This window comes from Girardinichthys multiradiatus, chromosome 18, assembly GCF_021462225.1.
Source record: "Girardinichthys multiradiatus isolate DD_20200921_A chromosome 18, DD_fGirMul_XY1, whole genome shotgun sequence".
Classification (NCBI taxonomy): domain Eukaryota; kingdom Metazoa; phylum Chordata; class Actinopteri; order Cyprinodontiformes; family Goodeidae; genus Girardinichthys; species Girardinichthys multiradiatus.
In genome coordinates, this window is record NC_061810.1 from 40,005,200 (window position 1) to 40,031,050 (window position 25,851).

Sequence of the window (25,851 nt, forward strand, 5' to 3'; positions counted from 1 at the left end):
CAAAAAGCAGGACGCGCCAAGTGGTATTTTACCTCGCTTGAAGCTTTGGAGCGTATTAGAATCAGAATCAGAATCAGAATCAGAAAAGCTTTATTGCCAAGTACGTTTTTGGACATACAAGGAATTTGTTTTGGCGTAGTCGGTGCAATACAGTACAAATTAAACAGTACAAACATATCTACAATATAATATAAATATAAGTGCACAGTTTTAAGTGAGTGAGAGTAAATATAGAGCAGTATAAGATGCAAGAGCAATACAACAGTGCAGGTGATCATTGTGCAAGTAAAGCAGTGCAAGTAAGCAGGAGTCCAAGCTGAGCGTTAATGTAACGCATAGAGCCTCATGATAAAACGCATATTTACAGCAGCTTTAATTATCTTAAAAATTGTTTAAAATAACATTCTGCAGGTAACTGAAAAAATCCTACCATAAAAGCTTAAGCGTCAAGTTAGTAGAACCTCATCTAATGATTAGAATATAACTCAGATCTTAATCAGTAGTACGAAATCCCAACATATTGGGAAAGTGTGAAAAAAAAAATTATGTGTATAGCACTAAGCCATATTTCTTTGTTCATAGGCACTGCTTTTTGTGAATGCTTGGCAGCCTGAATACGTTTTACGTAAAACTTACTGGACCGTATACCTCCATATATCTGGCAGCCGTCTCGTGTTGGTGTTTACCCCAGTGGATGAGAGGGTCGTATCCCTGCGCCTTTGGGTTGGGGATAGGTCCCTGACTGTCGTCTCAGCCTATGGGCCGAGCGGTAGTGCGGAGTACCCGGCCTTCTTGGTGTCACTGTCGGGGGTGCTGGATAGTGCCCCTCCCGGGGACTCCATTATTCTGCTGGGGGACTTCAACGCCCACGTGGGAAATGACAGTGACACCTGGAGAGGCATGATCAGGAGGAATGGCCTCCCCGATCTTAATCCGAGTGGTGTTTTGTTATTGGACTTCTGTGCTAGTCACGGATTGTCCATAATGAACACCATGTTCAAACATAAGGGTGTCCATCAGTGCACTTGGCACCAGGACACCCTAGGCAGGAGGTCGATGATCAACTTTGTTGTCGTATCATCAGACCTTCGGCCGCATGTTTTGGACACTCGGGTGAAGAGAGGGGCTTAGCTGTCCACTGATCACCACCTGGTGGTGAGTTGGATCCGCTGGAGGAGGAGAAAGGGTCTGCTGGGAACGCATGGCGGGGCCCTCGGCCAGGGATGTATTCAACTCCCACCTCCGGGAGAGCTTCGACCAGATCCCGGAGGATGTTGGAGACATAGAGTCGGAGTGGACCATGTTCTCCGCATCTATTGTCAATGCTGCTGCCCGTAGCTGCGGCCGTAAGGTCTGCGGTGCTTGTCGCGGCGGCAATCCCAGAACCCGGTGGTGGACACCAGCAGTAAGCTGTCAAGCTGAAGAAGGAGTCCTATCGGCTGTTGGCTTGTGGGACTCCTGAGGCGGCTGACGGGTACCGTGAGGCCAAGCGTGCTGCGGCCCGGGCTGTGACAGAGGCAAAAACCCGGGCCTGGGAGGAGTTTGGTGAGGCCATGGAGAAGGACTACCGGTTGGCCTTGAAGCGATTCTGGCAAACCGTCCGGCGCCTCAAGAGGGGGAAGCAGTGCTTTGCCAACACTGTTTATAGTGGGGGTGGGAGGCTGCTGACCTCAACTGAGGACATTAACGGGCGGTGGAAGGAGTACTTCGAGGATCTCCTCAATCCTGCCATCACGCATTCCGTGGTGGCAGAGGCTGGGGACTCGGGGCTGGACTCTTTCATCACCCAGGCTGAAGTCACCGAGGTGGTTAAAAAGGTCCGCGGTGGCAAGGCTTTGGGGGTGGATGAGATCTGCCCTGAGTACCTCAAGTCTCTGGATGTTGTTGGGCTCTCATGGTTGACACGCCTCTTCAACATTGCGTGGCGGACAGGGACAGTGCCTCTGGACTGGCAGACTGGGGTGGTGGTCCCCCTTCATAAGAAGGGGGACCGGAGGGTGTGTTCCAACTACAGGGGGATCACACTCCTCAGCCTCCCTGGTAAGGCCATCCGGGAGGGACTCGGAGTAGAGCCGCTGCTCCTCCACATCGAGAGGAGCCAGTTGAGGTGGCTCGGGCATCTATACTGGATGCCTCCTGGACGCCTTCCTCGGGAGGTGTTCCAGGCACGTCCCACCGGGAGGAGGCCCAGGGGACAGCCCAGGACACGCTGGAGGGACTATGTCTCTCGGCTGGCCTGGGAACGCCTTGAGCTGGTAGAGGTGTCTGGGGAGAGGGACGTCTGGGCGTCTCTGCTGAGTCTGCTGCCCCTGCGACCCGGTCCCGGACAAGCGGAAGACGACGAGTACGAGTCTGGCCCTGATGCAGCCAGGGTCTTTGAATTATGGAGTAAGATTAGTTAAATCAGTTTTCACTAAAGCTGATCACCCAGCTTGAACACAAGCTTCATTCTGTCTTATTCTTCACCGCCAGAATGAAAAGCATGTCTGCATCTGTGGGCTTCCTTTTTCCACCGGTTCTGTTTCACATAAAAAGGGCCCTAGTATTGAATTTCATGTGAATTATGTGCCCTAAACATAAAAGAAAAAAGGTGTTTGCAGCACTTTGAAATTGCACCTACAAGAGATTTTCCTTAAACTGTAATATCAGTGAACCAGAGTTCAGCTCTGTGTAGCTAGTTATCTTGTTGGAGAGAACACATGGTATGATTGTTCTGTTGCATTTCAACATGTCCTAGACATGGAAACACAGGAAACTCTTGTAACAGGTGTTCAGTGGGATAAGTAGAAGGAAAAGGCTTGTTGTAAACAAGTCATGAGAAAGGTGTTTGTTGGAGATGCATCTATAATAATTTTGTGGCCAGTCTCCAGTCTTTTAAAACTTTCTCATGCCAATGCCAATTTGCACTTTCTTATTTCAAGTTATAATATAAGAAGATAATGGAAGGGCATTCAAAAAACCCTTCTTGCCTTCTGCGGTTATTAGTTATTTATTTTAGGACCAAAGCCGATGTCACATCAAAGGGTTTAGCCATTATTTTAAAACAAAAACGAAGACATGTTTATTTGTACAGCACCATCTATATGCAACATATTTCAATGTGCTTTATATGAATATAAAACAACAGATAAGATAATCACATTAAATCCATGATACATATAGAGCAATGGTAAAAATGAAGACAAAATGATTATAGAGCATTTTAAAATTTATTTAGCATCTAAGCACAGAATGACTAGCAATTAGCACAGCTAATGTACAGTATTAAAAGCAAGTGACTGACGAATGGACCTAAAGATATCAGTATTTAAAATAAAATAGGAATATAAGGCTGTACTGTAAGGTCAAATTAACAATTTACAAATTGGATGAGACAGTCGACTGCACAGCAAAAAAATAAATAGCATACTGGAGTAAGATAACTGAACAAATATGCTAATTGTGCTTTATACATTTGTGCAAAAATAACAGAGTATTTAAAAGAACATGGGAAACTGCAAAAAATAGCAGGGATGCAAACAACTTATTCAGTTTGTTGGGAACAGTGATGGTTACAAAGTCTAACAACTGCTAGGAGGGGGGACCTATGATAACACTTGGTAATATCCTTTATATATTTTCTTGATCCACCATTTAATTGCTTTTGCATCTCAGACACTACAAATAGACAAATAGTGTGCATCAACGACAGTAAGAGAACTGGCAAAGTTTATGATTTCAATGGCCGTTAAAACATGATGTCCAACCAAATAGTTCCAATCAGCCCTTTTTGATTTTGCAAACATTGCTACTGCAATGACAACATGTAGATATGCTGTGCAGAAATTGCTTTTTACTTATATGCACCTCTGACCTGATTTTAACTTAAGCTACACTATATTTTAAACAAGCTGTTATCTGAACTGTCCATAAAAATAAAAATAAAAACAGGGTATTTCATAGCAAACAATAAAATGTATTATGCTTAAATGATTATAATCTGTTAGAGGTAAGTAGTTGACTGATGTGTATTTGTTACCCATTTAAACCATTAATTTTAGTTCCATTTATCAGACAAGAACTAGAATGCTAGTCTTGATAAGTGTTGACATGGTGAACATATTTTTCATGTCATGTCAACCTATTTTAAATTGGAAGGAGAAAAAAGACCACCTATTTTCTACACATCTCCATCTAATCCCCTTTCATTCTGCATAGACATGAAGGCTAAAGAGAAAATGTGAGGGACTGAGTCTTTAATGAACAGTTCCAATGACACCACTCCCTGCCAGATTGCATAGTTAAACTCAATTCATCACTAACTAAAAATCTCCACTCTTGGCCTGGAGCTGAACTAAGAAAATCACGACTGTCCTGTCCCTTTTTCATGCTAAATTCATCAATATCCCCCTATCTTTCCAGAGCCTTAATTACATGGTATCATTTGCACTATCTGACCTAATGCCCAACCCTAATTTTTAATCAGGAGGAGATGAATGAGATGAGCCTTTTAATGAAAAAGAAAAGAAGGTGGGGGTCGCAATGTTTTTGTAATCTAAACTGGGTTGAATATTTCTAATATTTTTGCAGTGATAATACTTATGAACTGACAGAAGATATGAACACAACTTTTACAGAGACTTTTCACTAAACAGTTGTTTAGCTTTCCATAAACCTAACTACTGCAGAGTAATCTCAGGCTTTAAACTGAATAAAGCACAGCAGGCAAACAAATTTCTTATTCAGCTTGTACAATGAGTTTCTCTTAACAATTTGGGTTTAAACTGAGAATAAATATTGCATTTTATGGCTGATTAAACATTTTTACTGACTTATCTCCCATTTATTTGAAGACCTTTTCTGTATCTTATTAGAAAAAGATACTCGATAAATTCAGTTTCTTTCATTCTAAAAGTGAGCATCTAAATAGGGCAACTGATTAAATAAAATGTCGACTGTTATGCATCATTGTGCTACACCAAGGAGGCTAAATTGACAGACTGACTGGAGGTTTTTGCCCAGCCCTCACTGAGAAGGCAGCAGGCCCCTGCAGAGAGAGGAAAGAGCTCACACTTTTTGTTTGACAGTTCCTGGAAGTTTGTGAAACAGCACATTCATTCCTGAAACAGTATGCACCATGTCTCTGTAACATTCATGGAACCCATTTCAATTTCCCTGCTTCAGGAACGTGGCTCTTTGATGATGAGCATTGTCATTGGTCCTTACTATGAGGTCTTTCTGCATGGAGTTTGCATGTTCTCCCTGTGCATGCATGGATTCTCAATTGGTACTCCGGCTTCCTCCCACTGTCCAAAAACATGACTGTTAGGTAAATTGGTTTCTCTAAATTGCCCTTAGGTGTGAATGAGTGTGTGCACGGTTGTTTGTCCTGTGTGTCTCTGTATTGCCCTGTGATGGACTGGCGACCTGTCCAGGGTGTACTCTGCCTCTCGCCCGTAGACTGCTGCTGGCACCAGCTCCCCCCATGACACACTATGGAATAAGTGGTAAAGAAGATGAATGAATGAACAAATCAATGACTTATAATTTAATGAAAATTTTTTTATATGATGAAAATAATGTATTCTTTCAAACAAAAAATTAGCAGATATCGTCGATAATTCTTTTTTTACATAAAAAGATTTTCTCTTTTATTATGGTCTAAATATACCTGTCTGTGTGCACTGACACAAATTCACTCTTTTGAGTAAATTATCCAAATTGATAGAGAAAAGCATCTCTGCACACTGTATTTCAAAAAAAAAAATAGTGTTATTGTTGTTGTTTTTTCTTCTGGCCAAGATCTGACACACCATTTTTCTTTTGTGCTGTGTATTTAGCACCACTCTTTGAATGTGACTGTTACTGTTGTTATTAGCATGGTTACAAAAATTCATTGCACATGAACGTCACAGCAAACCCTAACGGACTGGAACAGTTGATGAAATTTAGACAGACTTTGCAGTCTAGAGTGGACAGGTTATTATGCATCAGGTCTTACTCAAATTTTAATTTACAAAATGTTCATTGGGAAGACAGCTTAAATGCATCCATGTACTTCATTTGTTTCTGCCTTTAATTTATATTTTGATAAACGAAATTCTAACACAAGAAATTGAAAACTAACTAAAATTACATTTTCCTGTCATACAAACCGCTGAAAATGGTTTTACAGCACAAATTACATTGAATCAATCGTCCATACTGTTAAATGTTCACACATCAATAAACAGTGTCTGCAGGCAACATGGGGTCCAAGATTTAAAGCAGGGCTAACCAATAGGCCACAAATGCCATCTGTAAGGTTTATTAATTCTTGTTCTTATTAAACCAAATTGATATCCCTGGATGAAGTTTTCACCCAGGGCAGTTCTTTATACTCAGCATTTGGCCCAACCAGTGTCAGATATTGTATAAATAATACAACATGTTGTAGAACTTGGCTTCCAGGTTTAGGTCAAAAGGTAAATGAGCGAGTCCTTGACTTCAGTTCACATCAGGGTACCATTACTGATTTAACTGATCCTCTTGTGTTGTTTTTGTGCTTATCTTTTTGAGAGAATAAAAAAAAATATTTGTGAATTTTCTTTTCTCCTAGTTATGCCATTTTAAACAAAGTGAGGGAGATGCATCTCAGAAAAACACAAAGCAGGATCAGTTCGGGTTTAACTAGCTTCATTTTATTGGTACTCCCACTATATGGACCCTCTGTCCACTTCTATTTATCAGTTCCTTTTGCTGTTTCCTGGGGTTTGGCCTTTGAGCCGTGTACACAGACAATGATCACAGCCCTGCCATAGACTAATTCACAGCAAAACACTTTCTTGTAACTTTGTGTTTTGGAAATCAACTCAGATAAGAGGATTGTGTGACTGTAAAGGACATTTAATGTTGCTGCTCAAAAACAGCCTGATCAGCAACTTAGGGTTATTTGGCAGCTTTGAGTCGGTGACACTGGTTCAGTCTCCCATACACGTACTGTCCTAGACTTTGCCAACCCCAGCTACTTTCCTGTTTCTTGTCTTTGGGCAGTCATATGCCCGTGAATTGTCTGGCAATTGCAAATACATTTCCCCTCTGCTCTGTGGTGTCTGTAGTTTTACCCATTTTTTACTTAGCTCATTCTTGCTTCTCTGCTGATTCCTTCTTTTTTACTTATTGATGTTCCCAAACCATCCATGTGCCATCAAGGGACAAATAATGCATGTACTGTCCAAATGACTGTCTGGTTGGTATTAATACATGTGTGTGACTGAGTGGAGCTCTTCTTCTTGCAGTTGTAGGGCCAATTTTAAAGCAGAAAATATGAGTGTGGAGAATGGCTGAGTGCTGCAAAAGAGAACCATAAGTGCACCTCATTTGACAGAGTGAGCAAAGTGACGATCCCCAAAGGACCCCCAAACACAGGAAAAGATAGCCTACTTACAGAGTGAAACAGAATGACATAGTCTCTTTATTCTTCTAACACAGTGGATCATTATTTATGCAGCCTGCATAGATTGTCTTGTAAGAACTGCAAAAGAACAGAAACGAATACTGTGAAGAGTCACTTTAGGGCTGTCTCTGATTAGCTTGTGTGATGTGTCTGATAAGTTACAGTTAACCTGATATCCTCCTCTCCCTGTCATCTTTAAATGCCTTTAATACGCTGAAGAGTTTTAAATTAAATCAGCTTGGATATGGTTTTTGTTTAAGTATTTTAAATTTGCACTGCAGCACATATTATTATTTCCCGTCATTTGTTTTTATCACTAGACCTATTCTATTACAGGTTTCCTCAAATAACCTTTTGCTTATCAAGGGAAGAGTAAGCATCAGTGTTCCATCAGTGGTCCTCTTTCTACCTCTGTTACTGAACAAATGACACATACTAAATACAATTAGATCATAATCTCCAGTACAAGTATTTAGTGCGCATTTTCATTATGTATGAGAGATGCAGCATTTCTGAAACTAGGGAAATATCCACCTACAATACTAATGGTTAACATATTGTATGATCAATATGTTCTTCTTTTCCGCATATCTTAGGACAGCATTCTCAGAGACCAAACATTCCAGTTGTTTTTAGATGTTTCCAAATGAAATGCCGCAATTTTTTACACAGATAGATCTCTAAAGGTCTTGTGCTGAAAAGGTTGCTTCATCAAAGTGAAAACTCTGCTGCTAAAATAATGGGATCATTCAGGAGTTTTTTTTAAATGAAGTTCTGTTTAAAGGTTATGGGCATGTATTATCTTACCTGCAGTAATTAACTACCTTGGAGTCTTCATTTAGTATTAATGTACAATTGTTGAACCCAGAGGCTGAATCAAACTCCTGGTCCAAGACTTGTACCATTTTAAAACAACTCCTATCTCAAAAACATCATTGTGGTTTATGTTAAAATTGTGTTTATTTTTTTTAAACAAACTAAAGGAAACTTTAAACTGTTAACGTGCTTGCATTGAATGATTATTTAGAAAGAAGCCAATTAATATTTACATAGGACATGAGGTAGTAGGTGGTGCACATGCAATTCCTGTCCGAAACACATGCTGATTAAAAAGGTTCAGAAAGGGAACTCTGGTTAAGTGATTGCTATTTTGTTGCTTTTTAGTCCTCTTTACCTATATAACGGACAGTCATTACATGTCTTGTTCCCAATACTTGCTTTGCACAGGGAGATCACTGATAGTGCACCACTTCTTAACTATACTTCCCAAGAAGAAAAATCATTAGGTTATTAGTAAGTGACTGTCCAGTGCAACTTTGAGGACAGGTAAAGTTAAGTATGTGCAGAAAACTCAATGAACTTTTTCAGGCTAGAGCTGTTTAAAGAATCTTTTTAAGATAGAAATTTGCTTAAGGGTATATTCACACCTGCCACTTTTGGTCCACTTTAAATTGACCAGAGTTTTCCCCCCTTGGTCTCCACCTTTTGTGCAGGTGTGAATACACTCACGTGAATCCTGGATCAGACCAAACAACCGGACCAAGACCCACCTTTGAGGTGATTTTAGTCCGCTTCCAAACGAACTCTGGTGCGGTTTGCTTCTAGTGCGAATATGAACCACAACCACAGGAAAGCTGCGCCTGTTTGGACGTAACAAGCCACTGTAGGGAATGTTGTGAATAGTGAATGTTGTCCTGAAGTCATACCTGATCTGCTGTCTTTTGCTTAGCAATGCTGCCGCCAGCATGCTGTGGGTCAGGGCATGCAGAACAGATTGTCTAATTCAGCTTGTAGTGCGCATTTGCCGTTCCAAAATTAGAAATAGAAAGTTGCACCTCACAAAGATATTGCAGCTGTAATTATGAAACAAATATGCACAACAGAGGGGCTTCTTGCAGGACTTCCACTGTTGTTTTCCTCCATTTCCTGTTCTGTGTTTTGTCCCACCCATGTCATTTTTGTCCAATGGGACCAATGATAGCCACAGGCATGGCTTTGTTTACAAGTTGTAGTTCACTTTCAAAAAGTACAATGTGAATGCAAACCGCACCAAACAAAAGAATGAAGTCCAGTTTTTGTCCAGGCCAAACAAGTGGACCAAAGGACTTTCCTGGTGTGAATACACCCTAAGTCTTGGCCACTCCAGGGCTAGATGTTAGCTTTAGCCTCCGGGTCAGAACCTCCTGGATTTATACTAAATGAAGACAGCTAATTACACTGCTTAAAATGTTTTAACAGAACCTCAGTTGAAAAGTTCTGAACAAGTTCTTTGAGACAACAGTCTGAAACGTCTGTCTTCAAGGACATCTGTCCTGCAACTTTGAAATGTGTTTTTGCTTCAATGCCCCTGAATCAAATAATTAGGCAGGCTTGATGAACTTGATGACCTGCAAAGTAGGTAATTCAGGCATCCGATTTAGACTTGTTCCAGGTACACATCTAATAGTTGCAGGTACAGGGCCTCAAGGACAGGGGTTTGAGACCACTGTTTTAAGGATCAGTTGTTGTTGTCCCACATTATCAGTTTACCTCCACTGTTGTCATTACAGTGGTGCAGGTACTCTGCAATCCTATTTGTTGGGGTAAGTTTTATTCTTTTCCACCAGCAACCTGTCTAATGCACTGTATGTGTTCAATTGCCATCTGACAAAGAAATCTGCAATAGTCTCCATTTGTTTTTCCAGGATGCAGAGACCAGTTTCTTACAAAAACAACTCATGGGTCTTCACCACACATCATGATGACGGTCCATTACCAGAAATGTGTTTAAGCTGAGATGAATGAAAAGTCAGAGAGGATAAATCACTCTGACAGTAAATAGAGTAAGTTCATGTGTTACGACGAAAGTGGGAAAGACAGATCGGTTAACAACCACAACTAGCTTCTGGCATGTTGAAAGGAGAGAAAAAGAATTTCAGTCACTCAGATCAATAGATGAGCGCATGTCTGCGTTCATCTTTCATATTAATTGTTAACCATAGAAACAAGTACCCTGTTTTGGAGATAAATTGCTTTTCCATGCCCATACACACAAATCTAACCCATCAAGAAACCTTTTATTAGCTAGATGTGATGGTTTTTCTGTGATGCATCTCTTTATACATGTATTGAGAAACACAAACACATAAAGCAGAGCTTTTAAAGTCAAAACCTTGAGCTTTCTTTTCTGTGATGTTCTTTGCATATTTTAAAGCTCAAGTCATTCCTAAGCCCTTCTGTACACTCAGTCAGACCCCAAAAACCCTTTTCTTGCTCTCTAGGAGGGTTAGATATTTATTCTGACTTCCCGTAGTATTTGAAACTCCACTCATCTTTCACCAGTATATTATTTCATGCATATTTCAGACACGGTGTTTCCAACGGATCTGTTTTGTCCAACAGGAAATAAAATCACTGATAATGTTAGCAAAATAGAATCTGTTCAGCTACCATTAGGACAACATGAGCTGAAAACAAAATTGTCCTGAAAAATCAATCTTTAGTACGTTAATTTTTGTTGATAGGCAAAGAGAAAAAAATAATTGAGTCAAGAACAGAGAGGTGAATTCTCACAATAATAGAGAGAGCAGAACACAAAGCAGTTTTTGTTAAACGTGGGTACAGAAACAGAACGAAAATGTGTATGACTATGCAGAGCAACTTTTAACTCATAATTTGACTTTTTTATTCTAAATGGTTTCCTTCACCTGCTCCCAAGTGTGAATTTTAAGTATTTGCTCTGCTGAAAAGAACACAGAACAAGTACCACAAAGTCTGCTCAAATTTCTTAGATCTATGCAAAAAAAAAAGCCGTTATATATGCTGAAACAGTTAATAAAGTGCTTGCCTTCCCTCCAGTGTATACCATCATATTAAGAGATAAATCAATAGTTTTTTATCAACATCATGTACTCTTCAGTTGATATTTGTGAAATCTCAAAAAAAAGTTTGTTATTTTTGTTCTCTTGTACTTTTGGCAACTCAGCATAGGATTTGTCCGGAAATAATATGAATAGGAATATTTCCTGTAGTTCATTACAGCAGCTACAGGTACTCCCACATATTCTTCTGCTCAATGAAAAACAGCCCCAACCTGGCTTCATAATCTAGCACCAAGAAACCATTACACTTAACACTACACACTAGAGCAATGTCTCATTTTACCTTGAGCACTCCATAAGAGTTGTTTTCTTGACTGTTACCCCAATACCAGCTTACACATTGCATACACTTTTTGCACATTTCTTTTACTGCAGCAACAGTTTTAAATTAATAAGCTAAAAATATGTATTTTGTTTCTTGGTTTTAATAAGTTAAACATTAACTTTTGTCAAAAACATAGGTAAAGCTGATACATATTGATTTGATGTTTATGTGTGCAGCAAATTACTGTTTGTTTGTTGTACTTTATAAAATCATAGTGCTATAGCTGAAAAACAGTGATGTTAGCCCTAATACTCACAATTGACAAGCTGTAATTAAGACTGTTTGCATTAAAGTGACTGACACCAATTGTAGAAGTTTAAGGAATAATTAAGGGAAAACAAACATTTTCTTCTAGAAGGGACATTTTAATAATTCAAGGACACTACAAAACTTAACCTATATAGTTTTTTAATGATTCCTACAATTGAATTTACATCCTTTCTCCAAACTAGACACACATAAAACCTAATCAAAAATGATTTCTGAAATTATAGGAAGTATGGGGAGTCTTCCGAATGCTTTGCTCTCTGTAGCTCACACAAGCTATGATCCTAGTTTGTCATTAATATGTGTGGACCTGAATAGTTACCCGGTGCCAGGTCTCGGCTGACTGCAGGGCTGGAGGAAATCAAGCAGAACAACGCCCTGCAGGGGTCTTTCCATTTCATTAGCTAAAGTACAGGTACATCGGCTCTGCTTTCCTGTCACATGACGGGAGCCAAATGCGCCTTTGTTCATGTTTAAAAACACCTAACCACTATTATTCAGTCAGTCGACCCTAGAATTACTTTTTAAAGCTGTTCTCTTGTGTGTTATAAACAGATACAATTCACCAAAAGAAGCCCCTGGCTATGGTCTTTGCAGGTTCTCTTGTATGATTGAAACTTCTATCTGTTATTGTTCTTGCCTTGTCTCTGAGATGAATGCCTAGAGACTTGCAGTGCATTGATTGAAGATGGCACGTGCCAATACTCTGTCTGTAAGTGCATGTATATTTTTTGCATGGTTGTATATGTGTGTTATCATGAAAAGATATTCATGACTGTCGGCTGTATCCCTGACATTAGCATTGTATTAAAGTCATACCAAGCTGAGCCTCTCATCTCTCATTTAGCCTGATGGACACACAGTCGGGGGAAGCACAGAGGAAAGACACATTTTGCTCTCTCAATTTTACTCATATTGTTTGAGCATGCATGACTCTGTGTCTCTGAATGTCTGAAGGACACAGAGAGCATACATTTAGCTTTCCCCCATTATAATGAATACTTTAATATTTACCACAAGTGCACGTCTGGGTCAAATTGACCTGAAAAGTTTTAAACGTTCTGGGTAATTGGTACAATGCAGCATCCTAGTGCTCAGACTGCTGATAATGATGAGCTGATGTTTTATGTCATGACCAAGGCTGTACCTAAAACAATGTATATAGAATCACAGAAATATATGACACACCACAAGACAATATGCCTTACTGTGAATAACACAATGCTGGATGTGTCCACTGTTATGCCAAATAATATACTGTACTTTTCTTTAATGTTGAGTTAAATGAAAATAGAGAAACGTTTCTTGCTAAAAACAGCCTTCCCTCAGGGGAAAGGAAATTTGTTAGGATGTTAACAAATAAGACTCACGCCACTGGAACACCAGTATCACTATCCACTGCTAAGTAACTTTTAGATCAACCTGGATTAAGAGGGTCATGACCAAGAAAGGGCACCTCCCCGGAAATCAGCACCTTTAAGCCTGGCTAATGCCTCTTTTCCATTCATGGTTCCAACAACTCAAGGCTCCACTCTGCTCGATCTCGCTCTACTCCACACCAAAGCTATTGTATTTCCATTGACTCACTGACGTCTGGAGTTATGGCTTGAAGCCCCACCTCCAGCCATTAGCACCGTGTGCTGGGCCGCTATTGACCCTTACTGTCTTATGGTTTGATGTGAGTCTACAAAATATGAGCTAAGTTTTAAATACAAACAAGCAAAGTAAAATTAACACTCACCGTTGTACACCATGTCCTCCAACAGTGATTTTCAGTTTAACCCGCTCTGGCCATTGCAATCAGTTTTGTAGTCGCTCGAGTTTTTGGAGCTTTTCCTCGCACTGCGGTGTGCTATAAAATCCGAGGCTTGTCATTCTCTCCACTAGCTCTGCGAACACTTTCTCATGCCGCTGACATACACCTGACCACGCTAATGGCCAATCAGTGAACAGCAGTCTGTTCACGTCACATTTCGGCACTGGTCAGCCTACTTGCAAGCAGGTACCAAGAAAGCCAGTACTGGGCCAGAAAAGCCAGTAATAGAGGTTTTATGATCAAAGGGGACAGGTATTCAACTATTTAGCCACAGTGACAGTAATTTTGGAGTCAAGGGAAGGCTTTTATATCTTTGAACACTGTACCAACTATCAAGCATGTCAGTGGAAGCACCACGCTGAGTGGCTATATATAATGTTGCACATCAGTATCTTGTAACTCCTTTTGTTACCTCATTTTGTGCTTCTTCATTTTCCTCACTGGTAGACCACAAACCAACATTGGAGGTGAATGTTAGTTGATTCTGGTTTTGCAGTGGGGAAGGAGTTGTAACTCATAAAGATGCACAGCATCTTCTCAAAAAGTCAATTATTAAAGACATAACGATCTCAAATCAATTGCATTCAATTTATTTAAAGGACTACTTGGGGAAATGAAAGCTATTATGCAAAATATTTCCTGTGGTCATCTGCTGTCACCTCTGTGTCCAATATCAGAGATAACACAAAGCAGAACAATAGCTCCAGGCTGATCTGCCATCAGAATAATTCATAAAGCTTTGCAGGCTGATCAGTTTCAGACATTTGCCAATGGTGATTAATTACTAGACAGAGATAACCCACAGGTAATTACTCCTGTTTTATTCATTTAAATTTTTGAGTTTAGTTTGTCACAGCTGCTTAGTGGCTAAGATCAAAGATATTTTCTTTAATAATTTAGTCCTATTTTTGCATGAAAAGGTGTAAAAAGAGTAATGAAAATATCACCGTATTTGATGAAACGTAAGAAAAGGTTTTTCAAATTTAGCTCCAATGTTGCTAGCTGTATGACTTGAGCAATAAAAAGTACATGAAACAACCTTGTTTCTTGGTTTATTATTTATTCATTTTTTATTTTTTTTGGCCTTATGATGCGTCACTTTGCTTTTTTGTAGGCAAACATTTTCTGTGAGCTATTAAACTTGAAAACTGGGAAGCCATTAACTGAGAAAAGTGAAGGAAGAGGAAAGAAGGAAGGTATTACAGAGGAGGGGTGAGCAAGATCATTATGTTTCACCACAGAATGCCTTTGGTGGTCATCATTCTTCCGCTCCCAATTAAACCCTCTAAAAACAGATCCCGGCAGACAGGAGGCAGGCACTAAGCTAAGACCTTGAATGTATCCCACTGGTCTAGTATTCCAGGATGAATAGTGGATCAGTGCAACTGCTGCAGTGCAGTGTCTGAGAGAGCAGGACCTGCTTTGTCAAGCTGAGAAATCTCCAGCTGTTCTGTTACCATTAGGCAGTGAGAATGTATCCTTTTCCTGAATCAAATGAACTCGCCTAAAGAGAATCCAAGTTTGCTGATTGATAGCAAGCACTTAGGCCAGATAATTCAGTGATGTAATTAGTCCCTCCAGTGAAACGAAACTGACTGGGGAACAGGTCAATGCTCATTGTTCTTTCTCTCTTTTTATATCTTTCCAGGTTATTTTAAAAGATTATTTTAAGTTTATAAAGTATTAGTTTGTTTTGCCCAAATAGTTATTTTCTTATGGTTGATATTTTAGGTGGAGGGGGACTAATTCTGATTGGAGCAAGCTGATTGGATACTGTGTCATCCCCCATTCGAGATTGGTGGACTTTTCAGTGATTAGCCGTGCTCTTTTTGGCTTAAGGCTAGTTCCTGTACCTAACATTTCCCATTGTATGAATATTTTAAGTTGTCTCCTGTTTAAAAATAAATAGTCACCATCTGGATCAACCACCTGTGCAGGCGGCCCAATTGCTTGTAGCCAGATCTACATGCAAATGGTTTAGATCAAAGCTTATGCCCGTGTTAGAATGGGATAGTCAAAGTCCAGACTAAATTTGAATTGAAAATCTGTAGCAAGACAGAGAGTTGCTAAAGATGTTCTGTTGTAATTCAGTTGAAGCTGGTTCATCAAAGAGGGACTGGATAACAATGCCTGGAACACTTTTTTGGTTTTTGTTAGTAAAACAAAATAAATAAATATTATACACCTTTCTCCTTCTCCTTCACAAATATGATTTGTTTTGTTTTATATCACCAAAAACCCCAATACAATGCATCCAAGTTTGCAGTTTTAACATGTGGAAATGTGTATCTTTCATCCTAATCCCCGGCTCGAGAGTCGTTCTTCTATTGTCCTGAAATCTGTAAGTGAATGCTAATGCTAATGAATTTTATCAGTGGAGCTACGATTGATTTTATTTTCCTCTATGTGTTGAGCTCCACAAAATGAGCGTGTGGAGGTGTGTGTGAGAGCGTTAGCGAGAGAAAGGTGTTCAAATCAACTAGCTGCGCAGTGAGTGGGTCCTGCAAGATTGTTGCTAGGAAGCACATCTCTCTGTCTCCCTGTAGAAAATGAAATCACCACAGTGGCAATCAATTAATCCTGCTTGATCAAGTTAGTGCAGTCATTCCAGCTCACACACACACACACATACACACACACACACACACTCCCTCTCGAACACACACAGACGTATAGCAGTGAGATGACAACTTTTCATTACACACTGTTTTTGTAATTTGAAGTGAGCATTTAACAGTTTCTGTTCTTACCCACGGTGTGACCTTTAAATACTACTGGAGTGGTTTTTTGGTTTTGCATGATGTGAATATATTAATTTATGTACTAAAGCAATGTTGAGCTAAAACAAACTTCCATCAAACATTGCATGCTACAGCTTATAACTGGCCTTAATAAACCACAAAACTCAATGAAGTGAAATAACCGGACCAGTCTAGTGGTTTATGAATACTGATCTCCCAGGTTGGTTATTTGAAGAGGTGCATTGATTATAATGGTGTGGCCTACTTCCAATCTTTGGCCTTTATAAAGCTTTGAGCAGCCAATACTTATTTTTACTGACCGCAATTTCTGTTAAAGAACTATAATCTAATATGAGAGATCAGTTGGTGTAAAAAATTATTTTATTAATATTTAATAAAGAGAGAGAAAAATAATCATGGAGATGACATTTTAAACTGCCTTTGGCATTTTATATGACCAATTAGCTCTGTTAGTGTGGCTAGCAGTACTAAAACATTAGTCTCTGAATTCCCTGGTGAATGTAGATTCTTATTTTAAGTTTTAGATTTCCAAAATATGGACAATATCTCTAATCCAGCATGTTCCATGATGGACAGAAATGATAAACTCAAAAAAGTAAAAAGAACAACTTTGATGCCATTACGCCTTCTTGTTATCTGTTGAGAGTCTCTCTCTCCCTAGCTTGCCTGTAGACTGAATAAACCACAGAAATGACTCAGCATGTTTTAGAACACAGTTTTCTTTTTGAATTAGCCTCTTGCATCTCTGCGCTTCCTGTGACTTTATTTTTAAACAACTGACTTAAATGGCAGATTTTAAGTTTGTTTTCCTAAGTAACATCTAAGAGATTTGTTAGTGTGATCTGGTAGTGCTCCAGTATGGTGCATTCACACTGGATAACTATTGGATTTTACGTTTTTAGCTGGCCAGTCACTGGTCAGGACCAGTCAAGGTGAAAATCTTCTGAATCCGGTCAATAGCTATATCTGTCTGCATGATGTGATCTGTCTGTTAGTAGTCATCTGTGTGCTGTCTAGTTGACTCGTGTCTTTTTTGCTGGGTCAGTCAGAAAAGAATAAGCCAGTTTTTCCCTGACAAATGTTGACTTAACTTATTTTAAATAAGAACGAAAAAGAAGACCACATTTGTTCTGCATATTTCTCCATCCACCACATAGCTCCACACCAAAGGCTGAGAAGAAAATGAGAGACTGAGTCTCTAATGAACAGTTCCAATGACACCACTTGCTGCCCATTAGCATAGTTTAGTTCAATTCATCACTAACTGAACATTTTCCCCTTAGCCTGAAGCTGAAATATGGAAATCATGGCTGTGCTGTCCATTTTTTATACTAAAGTCATCAATTCATTACCCCCACTATCTTTCCAAAACCATAATTACATGATATAATTTGTGCTATCTGACCTACTAGTCTTTCTGCTCTGAGTAGCCTTTAATTATTTATATTAAAAGCTGAGACGTGGCTGAGATAGAAGTCTGTATGAAAAAAAAGGGGGTAAAAAAAGGCGTTTTTTTGGTTAACACAAAGGCATCTGATTTTGAACTTGATATTTTAATCTATCCCTTGCATTTTATTTTACCAATTAGCACAATTTCCATAATTAGCATGGCCAGCATTACTAAAACAGCAATCTACATGTGTATTACCTAGGTAATCTATATTCTTACCTTAACTCTGAGATTTCTAAAAGGCTGTGCTGCCGAGATTTCCAAATCCAGCGTGTGCCCTACCAGAGAGAGGTTGAAAGTTCAGAAGGGTAAAACAGAACAACTTTGCTATGCTTCCATTCAGCCTTCCTGTTTTCTACTCAAAGTTTTGCTCTCTTCATTCCTCTCTCTCTCTCTCTCTGGCAGCCTAAATAAAACACAGACATGACTTCAGATGTTGTTAAAACACAGTTTAAAAGGAATCTTCATTGCTTCCTGTTAAATAGCTTCTTATATCTCCTCATGTTTAAACACCTCACTATTGAAATGAGTTAACTGTGAGTTTTCTTTCCTCACTAGCAGCATCCACTCTAAAGAACATTTTTATTGGACCAGTTCCTGCTTATAGGGCATTTGCTAAATTAAGGCCAATTAAGCTGAATGTCTGTCGGCCACTGACAAATATTCAGCGCTCTGTGCTCTACTAATTCTTTGTTGTATTACTGCATACTTCCAGAGGTTGTACTTTTTTGTGATTCATTTGATTGAGTTTGAGAGAGCGCAGCACCCCATGCTTTATCTTTACCAACCACATCGCAGTGTTAGTATCAGAGGTTCAAGGAAGCCCCAAATATGTTTCGAAAAGGTGACATAATCTTAGAGGAATGGTTTTGCATAGGAATATCAAAGCAGCGCTAATTGTTTTTTTTTTTTTCCTTGCAGCCGTACATCTTCGTTAGTAGATTGGCAGTTGAACTTATTGCACTTTATCATTGTAAAGCATCAATCTAGCCTGTGAACCAAATCTAGGGCAGAAAAATAGGAGGTGGACTCATAAGTAAGTAAGTTTTAGCATGACTGCATTCTACTTCTCTGTCCAATGTTTAGGGCTTCATAGCAGCTGTAGAAATTTTCTCAAAGAACAGGATGGCAGTAATTCTTCTCATGGGCACAGACAAACACAATACTGCAAAAGCTAAAGGGATTGAATGCCTGTACAATAGATGACTGGAGCCTGTTTAGTGTACGTATTTTTGGTTAAAAACTCCACTGAGGTCTATGTATACATTAGAAAAGAAAATAAGATAAACAGTGAATGGAAGAAGAGCTTATTGTCTCGCGTATCCTCCCAGGAGTATGGATCCCTTTGTACACGACAGAAATATCAAAGGCCTGTTTGATCTCGCTACTGGCTTTTCACTCTTTGAAACAAACCGACACGGCTCAGGTTTTTTTGGTTTTTTTTTTTAATAGCTGCATGTTCGAGTTTTGATGATGAAATGTTGCAGTCTGTTCAGTCCCTCATGCTCTAAAATTCTCAGCTCCTCCCTTTGGTGTTCCTCCTTTTTCCATGTTTTTTTCTCTCTCTCATGTCTGATTTACTTCTTCACAGTTCAGCACCTCACCACATGCGGAGGTGCAGCTGTTTGCGTCTGGATGTGCTTCAAGCTGGAAGTTTGCGTGTGGAGCAAACGCAGAGTTATTGCATGGAAATAAGGAAGAGAGGGGGGCTATGGGAAATTAAAAAGACATATGCTGCCTTAGTTAATTCTAAATGCGGGCCATCACACCTCAATCGAATCTTATTGCAGCGCAGTCAAATTGTTCCAGGCGCTCCACCGTTCTATCTGATCAAAGCTACTCTCACTGAGCTTATGTTCGACCAATTAGGTCCAAGCTCATTTTGGACAGAGCTTGTCTAGTTATTTGTCAACTCTCTCATCATATATGTGTAGTTGGAGTCATAACGGCTACTTAATTGGCTGGAAGACAGAACACAGTGTCTATATGGGTGCTTAACTTGGCTAATGGCGGTCGATGATGGTTAGCCTGGGACTGAGAAAGCCTATCTGTGGGGTAATGGACACTGAATGGATGGTGCTCTGCACATGTATTTTATTTTCTATTTAATCCAGATAGCAGAGTTGCCTGTTAGTGGAGTGCCAAGTACACAGTGCTATCTGTGCTCCTTGATTAAACCTAAGTATAGAAGGTGAAGCACTCTGTGTGAAAATGAAGTCAATATATTTGTGGACCATTTGGACAGAGAGTACTTTACCAAAAGGACAAATGAGCATAAATCTCTTGTAACATGGAACAGAGGAGAATAAAGAGTACAGTTGTGCGCATTTTGCCATTTTAATCTTTTATGGACTGTGTGAGGAAAATCTTTTGGCAAATATCTATAAAGGTGTGCCAGACACCTGAAGAACTGAGGAAAACATTGTTTAACATTTTCATGACAATGTCTTTTGGGTCCAATACATCCTTTGGAATTATGTTTGTATTTTTTTTTTTGTTTTTACAGGTGATGGTTTGTTCTCTTCAAAAATGAGACCAACATGGAAACTTTTGGCTACAATGCATTTACAGTACAAACAACTCACACAAACTATCTAGCAGACACAGAGGATGACTGATATCTGTCAATGATTTACTCTCTTTGCTGAGTATTAAAAAAATCAAGCCTATTGCTTTGTGCACCGCTTCAAAATCTGTACTCTAAGCCATCCATACTATTTGGTTGTGTCATGTTATGCTGTGTATTTGTCGGACCAACGTACAGATCAACATGGAAGCAGCATGGAGAGTTGAAGAGTTTTTCCTTCAATAATAATAATAAACAAGAACAACGTACATGGGTAAGAATAGATAAACAATATAGAATAGATAAACAAAGGAATAAGCTAAAAAACATAAATATCTAAGCACAAGAATAAGTCATAAACCTGGTCTAATATGAATGAACTGAAAACAGTTACTAACGAACATAGCAGGGAAATGTAGAGAAACCAACAAAACAACTTAAACTCAAAACACAGAAGGACCATGACAGCCTTATGCCTACTGCTGTTTATGACCCTAAGCTGCTTTAATTTTGATTGTGAGGGTAATCAGTAAATTCATTTTGTAGGAAATGTTAACTTAAACTTGATCAGCTTAAATACTTTGCATGCTCAATGAAAAAAGAGAATTTCTTTACACTCAAAAATAACAAAACATTCTCATAACTTTAAATGCAACAAGACACTAACATCACAAAAAGGTAAACATTACAGATATAAGAGGTAGTTAGAATACAGTTGTGCTCATAAATTTGCATACTATGGCAGATTTTTGACAATATGTCAGAGAATATGAATGATGATTTAAAAACCTGTCATAACTGGCTGGGTGAGGATGTTTGTTATCAAACTGTGTTTGAATTTCTAAACTGTGATGAAAACTACTCAAAGGTTTAAATAACCTAATTCCTAATAATGTTTATTGCTATGTTTAACATCAATGACACACTGAGTAGTGTTTACTCAGATAGAAAGCTTCTAGTTTCTGTAGATTTTCAATCTGCCTTAAATGACCGACATCTTTGTAATCTCTCCAAAGTGGCTCAGTGGTGATAAGATCTGAAGACTAAGATTGCTGCTTTAGCCTTGACCTTGTTTTACTGTAGCTAGTTACAGGTGTAGACTTTGTCTACTCTGAGCTACTGATGCTGCATGTCACAAGTAATATGTGAAGGTATTTTGCATTTTCATTAAACCTTAATTGTGTCTACATCTCTTGAAGTTACTCTTTTGTGCTGGGTTTGAAAAAGTACTTTAAAATATGATGAGTAAAATTATCTCCTGTTAATGAAGAGCTTTGAACTGTTAGAGGTTTGTATTTCTAGTCACTTCTGGTATTATACATTCATTGATACATGTGCACATGTTTCCCATGGGCTTTTCTTTGTTTGTATAATGTAGGTGATATGAAAACATAGGAAGGGTTTTAAACTAAATTAATTTTGAAGTGTTAAATGTTAAAGTTGTTGTTTTGTAGCTCAGGTTTCTCTGCTCCCTTTTTGTTGTCATCAACTGCTGTGTCCTCATCCTCTGTCTAAGTGCTGAGTGGTGTTATTTTAAGGCCAGATAGACCACTGGCCTGCACACATATTTGTTTAGGAAAAACGCAAACGCAGCTCCAGTTGGACTCACTCTCATCAGAGTTTGCAGGGAGTGGGAGGATGAGGAACTTGCTGAGGGATTTTCTGCCTCTCTGTCTTTAATCACAGCACTAATTTAAGTGTACCAGCTAATTGTGGCTGAGATAGTGTTCCTGTGTGTTACCTTTTTTTCTCTTTTCCTTTGCCTGGCTAATTACAGAGCTAATGGTCTATTGGTTCATTCGGCAGACACAGTCGAAGCATGAACAGGAAAGTGACTGATTATAGTCTATGTTCATTCTTCTTGGTGCTGTCTAAGATTCCCTGCTCAGGCTTTTAATCCTGAGCAGGGATGAAACTGGAACACAGAAACACATCTTGTCACTCACCACTCACTAGTCAATAGTAGCTATTTCATGCCAGCTCATTGGACTCCTTATCAACCAGTGCTGTAACACACTGTGGGTCCACAGGGCCACACGCACATGTTATAGATTTCTTTCATGCTTAGTCACTTCTCTCCAGGCAAGTTATAATATTGAATGCTGTTATTGACAGATTCAGGCTCTCAGGCCGCAATCTTAGTGTGTTTGTTACCATAAGCAGGGTTAATTGGCCACAGTGAGGTTTTAATTTTGCCTTAGGATGACTAGAGCTGGTGGGAGAATCGGATTGAACATTTCCACATTTTGTCAAATTACAGGTACAAACCTTAATATAGTTCATCCAGATGTTTTATAATAGGCCAACACTCAGTAGAGCATTATTGTGAAGAAGAACGAATTTACGACATGCTTTTCAAAAATTCTCAGACGTGTTGAACAAAAACACCCTTAATTAGTTAGATAAGTCCACCTGTGTGTAATCTAATCTCACTATAAATACCAACAAACACATTGGACAGGTCAATGAAAAAGTTGTGGATAGGTTTAAAGTGGAGTTAGGTTATAAAAAAATATTCCAAGCTTAGTACAACATTACCAAACTTACAAGCCGGGAAATGAGTGCAGGGATCAGAAAGGCAGCCAAGAGGCTAATGTTAACTCAGAAGGAGCTGCAGAGGTCCCAGTTTAGGTGGGAGATACAACAACTATTTGCTGTGTACAAATCGTTCCCTTAGAAAAAATAAGCAATTGCACGACTGAGAGGTCCCATGTAGAGATTACAACAAGCCACATAGAGGCCACAGAAATAATGTGGAACATATAACTCAAGCTAGCTGAGACCAAATCTGAACTTTCTAGGTTACATGCAAAACACTGTGAACATCACCCCACACATCAACCTCTATGGAGTGAAACACGGAGGTGGCATCACAAGGCTGTAAAGTTTTCATCATGCGGTAGACGGTCAGAGCTGATGAGAAGATGACTGGAGTTAAAGAAAAGGTGATCGTGGACAAGAGGTGAGGTACACCCTGGCCAGCTCTCCAGTCCAGGCTGAATACAAATGCACATAAAATCCCAAAAAAATACTTTAAAGTGTGTGGTTGTAATGTGACAAAATATAAACTAATCAAGGGGTGTACATTTGTGTGCTGTAATTTGGTTTTATAATTGTCTCTGGTGGTTCTGTGCAGATGGCGATTTTTGTGATAATTTGAAGGATGCGCAAGCATTTATTGAAATGTGAGAGGCCTTGCAGGCTGCTTACTTATAGACACAGTGACGGACCTCCAAATGACATGAAGTACAAAATGCGCATTAGTTTTGTGTTACACTCCAGCCAGCATACAGCAAAATTTTTCTACTTTGCTTTACTTTCTGGGATTTAGAGAGACAAATTTTAAGCTTTCTCCCAGAAAAAACACAGCAAAAGTAAATCTTGCTTTGAAATTCAAAGCTTTTCACTTTTTAGAGAATATGTATCATCTGATGCAGAAGGGGAATTGATTCGAAAGACTTGAGTGATTCCACTTTTTGTTATGCACAGAGACACAGGGACAGCTCTCTCAGAAGGCAAGTCTATTATAAACACAATTTCTTTTAAATGTTCCTTTGTGCGTTTTCTTCCGTGTCTCAGCGTGCTCATGTCCTTTGCCTTTGTAACCGGACCTCTGTTATGTCTTGACTATTTGTCAGATAAGGCAAAACCCTTTGCATGCAAAAAAAGGTAATCGCAAGGGTACAGAGAAGGAAAGAGAGGGACCTATCGGAATTTTCTTTTGAATGCTTTGAAGCCCAGGAGAGGCTTTGTAATCGGATAAAGGATGCGATGAGAAAAGGAATAAAGGAGGGCATGGGAGAGGAGGGAGTCATGATTTGAAATAAGTGGGTTTTCAAAGATTCATTTCACTTCGACACGCTGACAGCAACATTAAGCTCGTCATCATGACATGCGTGCATGTATGACTCTGTTTGAACTTGCTACCTAAGTTTCAATCCAAAGATATCTGACGGTCCAGGAGCGATGGATAGATCCCTCCCACACCCCCTTTCTGAAACTCACCCACACACTCATGCTCACTTCTCTTCTCACAAATAACCTTTGAGTCGTCATCCACCATATCAGATGCTTCATTGAATTAGATCAGCATGTGTTGGCCTTGAGAGGATTTCTCCGCATGCATTTTGTATGAGACTTTAATCGGCGACTTTAATCGGCAATGTTACTATCACTGTTGCAATTCATGAAAGGGGATTATTTGTGTGGATTATAGGCAACTCTTTCAGATAGTATTTGAGAAAAAAAGTTGTATACCACTCACAGAGCCACAGGGAAATAAAATGATAAAACAGCTGCAACAAAGCACAAAAGGGAAGTGGTGTTTTGGAGTGTTTTTTTTTCTTCTTTTTCAATTGAACCATTGAAAATCTCAGCTGCTGTGAGATTTTCTTGCAGTTTTAGCCCCCTTACTCTCTTCAGACTGACCCCAAATCTTTTTCTGTAATTGTCTCCACTTTTAAATCTGCCTTAAACTATGTGTCTGTGCCTGTACTGCAGTGCCCCGCCTCAGCTCGGCTCGGAGTATGACGTATTGATCAGGACATCCTTAAGCTACCAGCTCCCCGCAGCCTATATACTGCAAACAGCTCGGTAAAAAAGGACCCAAACTGAACCCACTGAAAGGACTGGTTCAGGTCTTTAGTTTAAAAGAAGTTTTTTTTTTTTTTTTTTTTCATTATACAAACATTACTGCTCAGGGGTGCAAATGTTTAAAATCATTGTAATTTCTCTTACTTTCCTTTTTCATATTTTTACCTTTGTGTGAATCTGCATTTTTGGATTTGCATGTCATTTTACTGCTAGTATACCTGAATTTTCCCACTGAGGGACAATAAAGGTTATTTCTATTCTATTCTATTCTATTCTATTTTAAGATTAATTAAATGTGCATGTTGTTTAATCATTCCACCCTAGATAAAGAAACTTTTGAATAACGCTTTAAAAGCCTTCATATTACTATGGCATTTGTACCAATGATGAGCGTATGTAAACGTCTGACTGAACCATATGCATGTGCAAAAATAGTCCTACGTACTACCCTTTCTCCGAGCTTTGAACTGTGTTTTTTCTTCTTGTTTTGGTTTGCCTTTATCTTTTATCCCATTCTCTGTCCTTAATTTTCTGGTTGGACTACAAGACCAAAGGTGAATTTATCTTGCTCTCTCTGCCTGATTCCCTTGGCAGGTTTGTGCCTGCTTCCCGTCTCTCTGTGCTTCAGCGCAATTACCTGGAGAGGCACAGAAAATAAAGGGAAGAGCTTTCCTTTAAGTCTCGATCCGCCTGCAGGCCTTAAAAGGCACAGCCCACATGCACAGAGACCCTCATATTATACACCAATCCTGTAAAATAGTGCCAAGAAACAATAATGAGACACATTGTAAGTCGGTC

The 25,851-nt window shown here is 39.3% G+C and overlaps 1 protein-coding gene and 1 long non-coding RNA gene across 2 annotated transcripts in view; one reads left to right on the top strand and one right to left on the bottom strand.

Annotated features, from left to right (window-relative positions):
• schip1 (schwannomin interacting protein 1) overlaps positions 1-25,851 on the top strand; it is a 419,733-nt gene that overhangs the window by 189,239 nt on the left and 204,643 nt on the right. The gene's annotated exons all lie outside the window — the stretch shown is intronic.
• The window catches only part of LOC124884052, a 92,574-nt gene that overhangs the window by 2,419 nt on the left and 64,304 nt on the right, over positions 1-25,851 (bottom strand). The window contains exon 2 of the long non-coding RNA XR_007042377.1: positions 18,114-18,172. This is a non-coding gene — a long non-coding RNA (uncharacterized LOC124884052). The remainder of the gene's footprint in view (positions 1-18,113; positions 18,173-25,851) is intronic.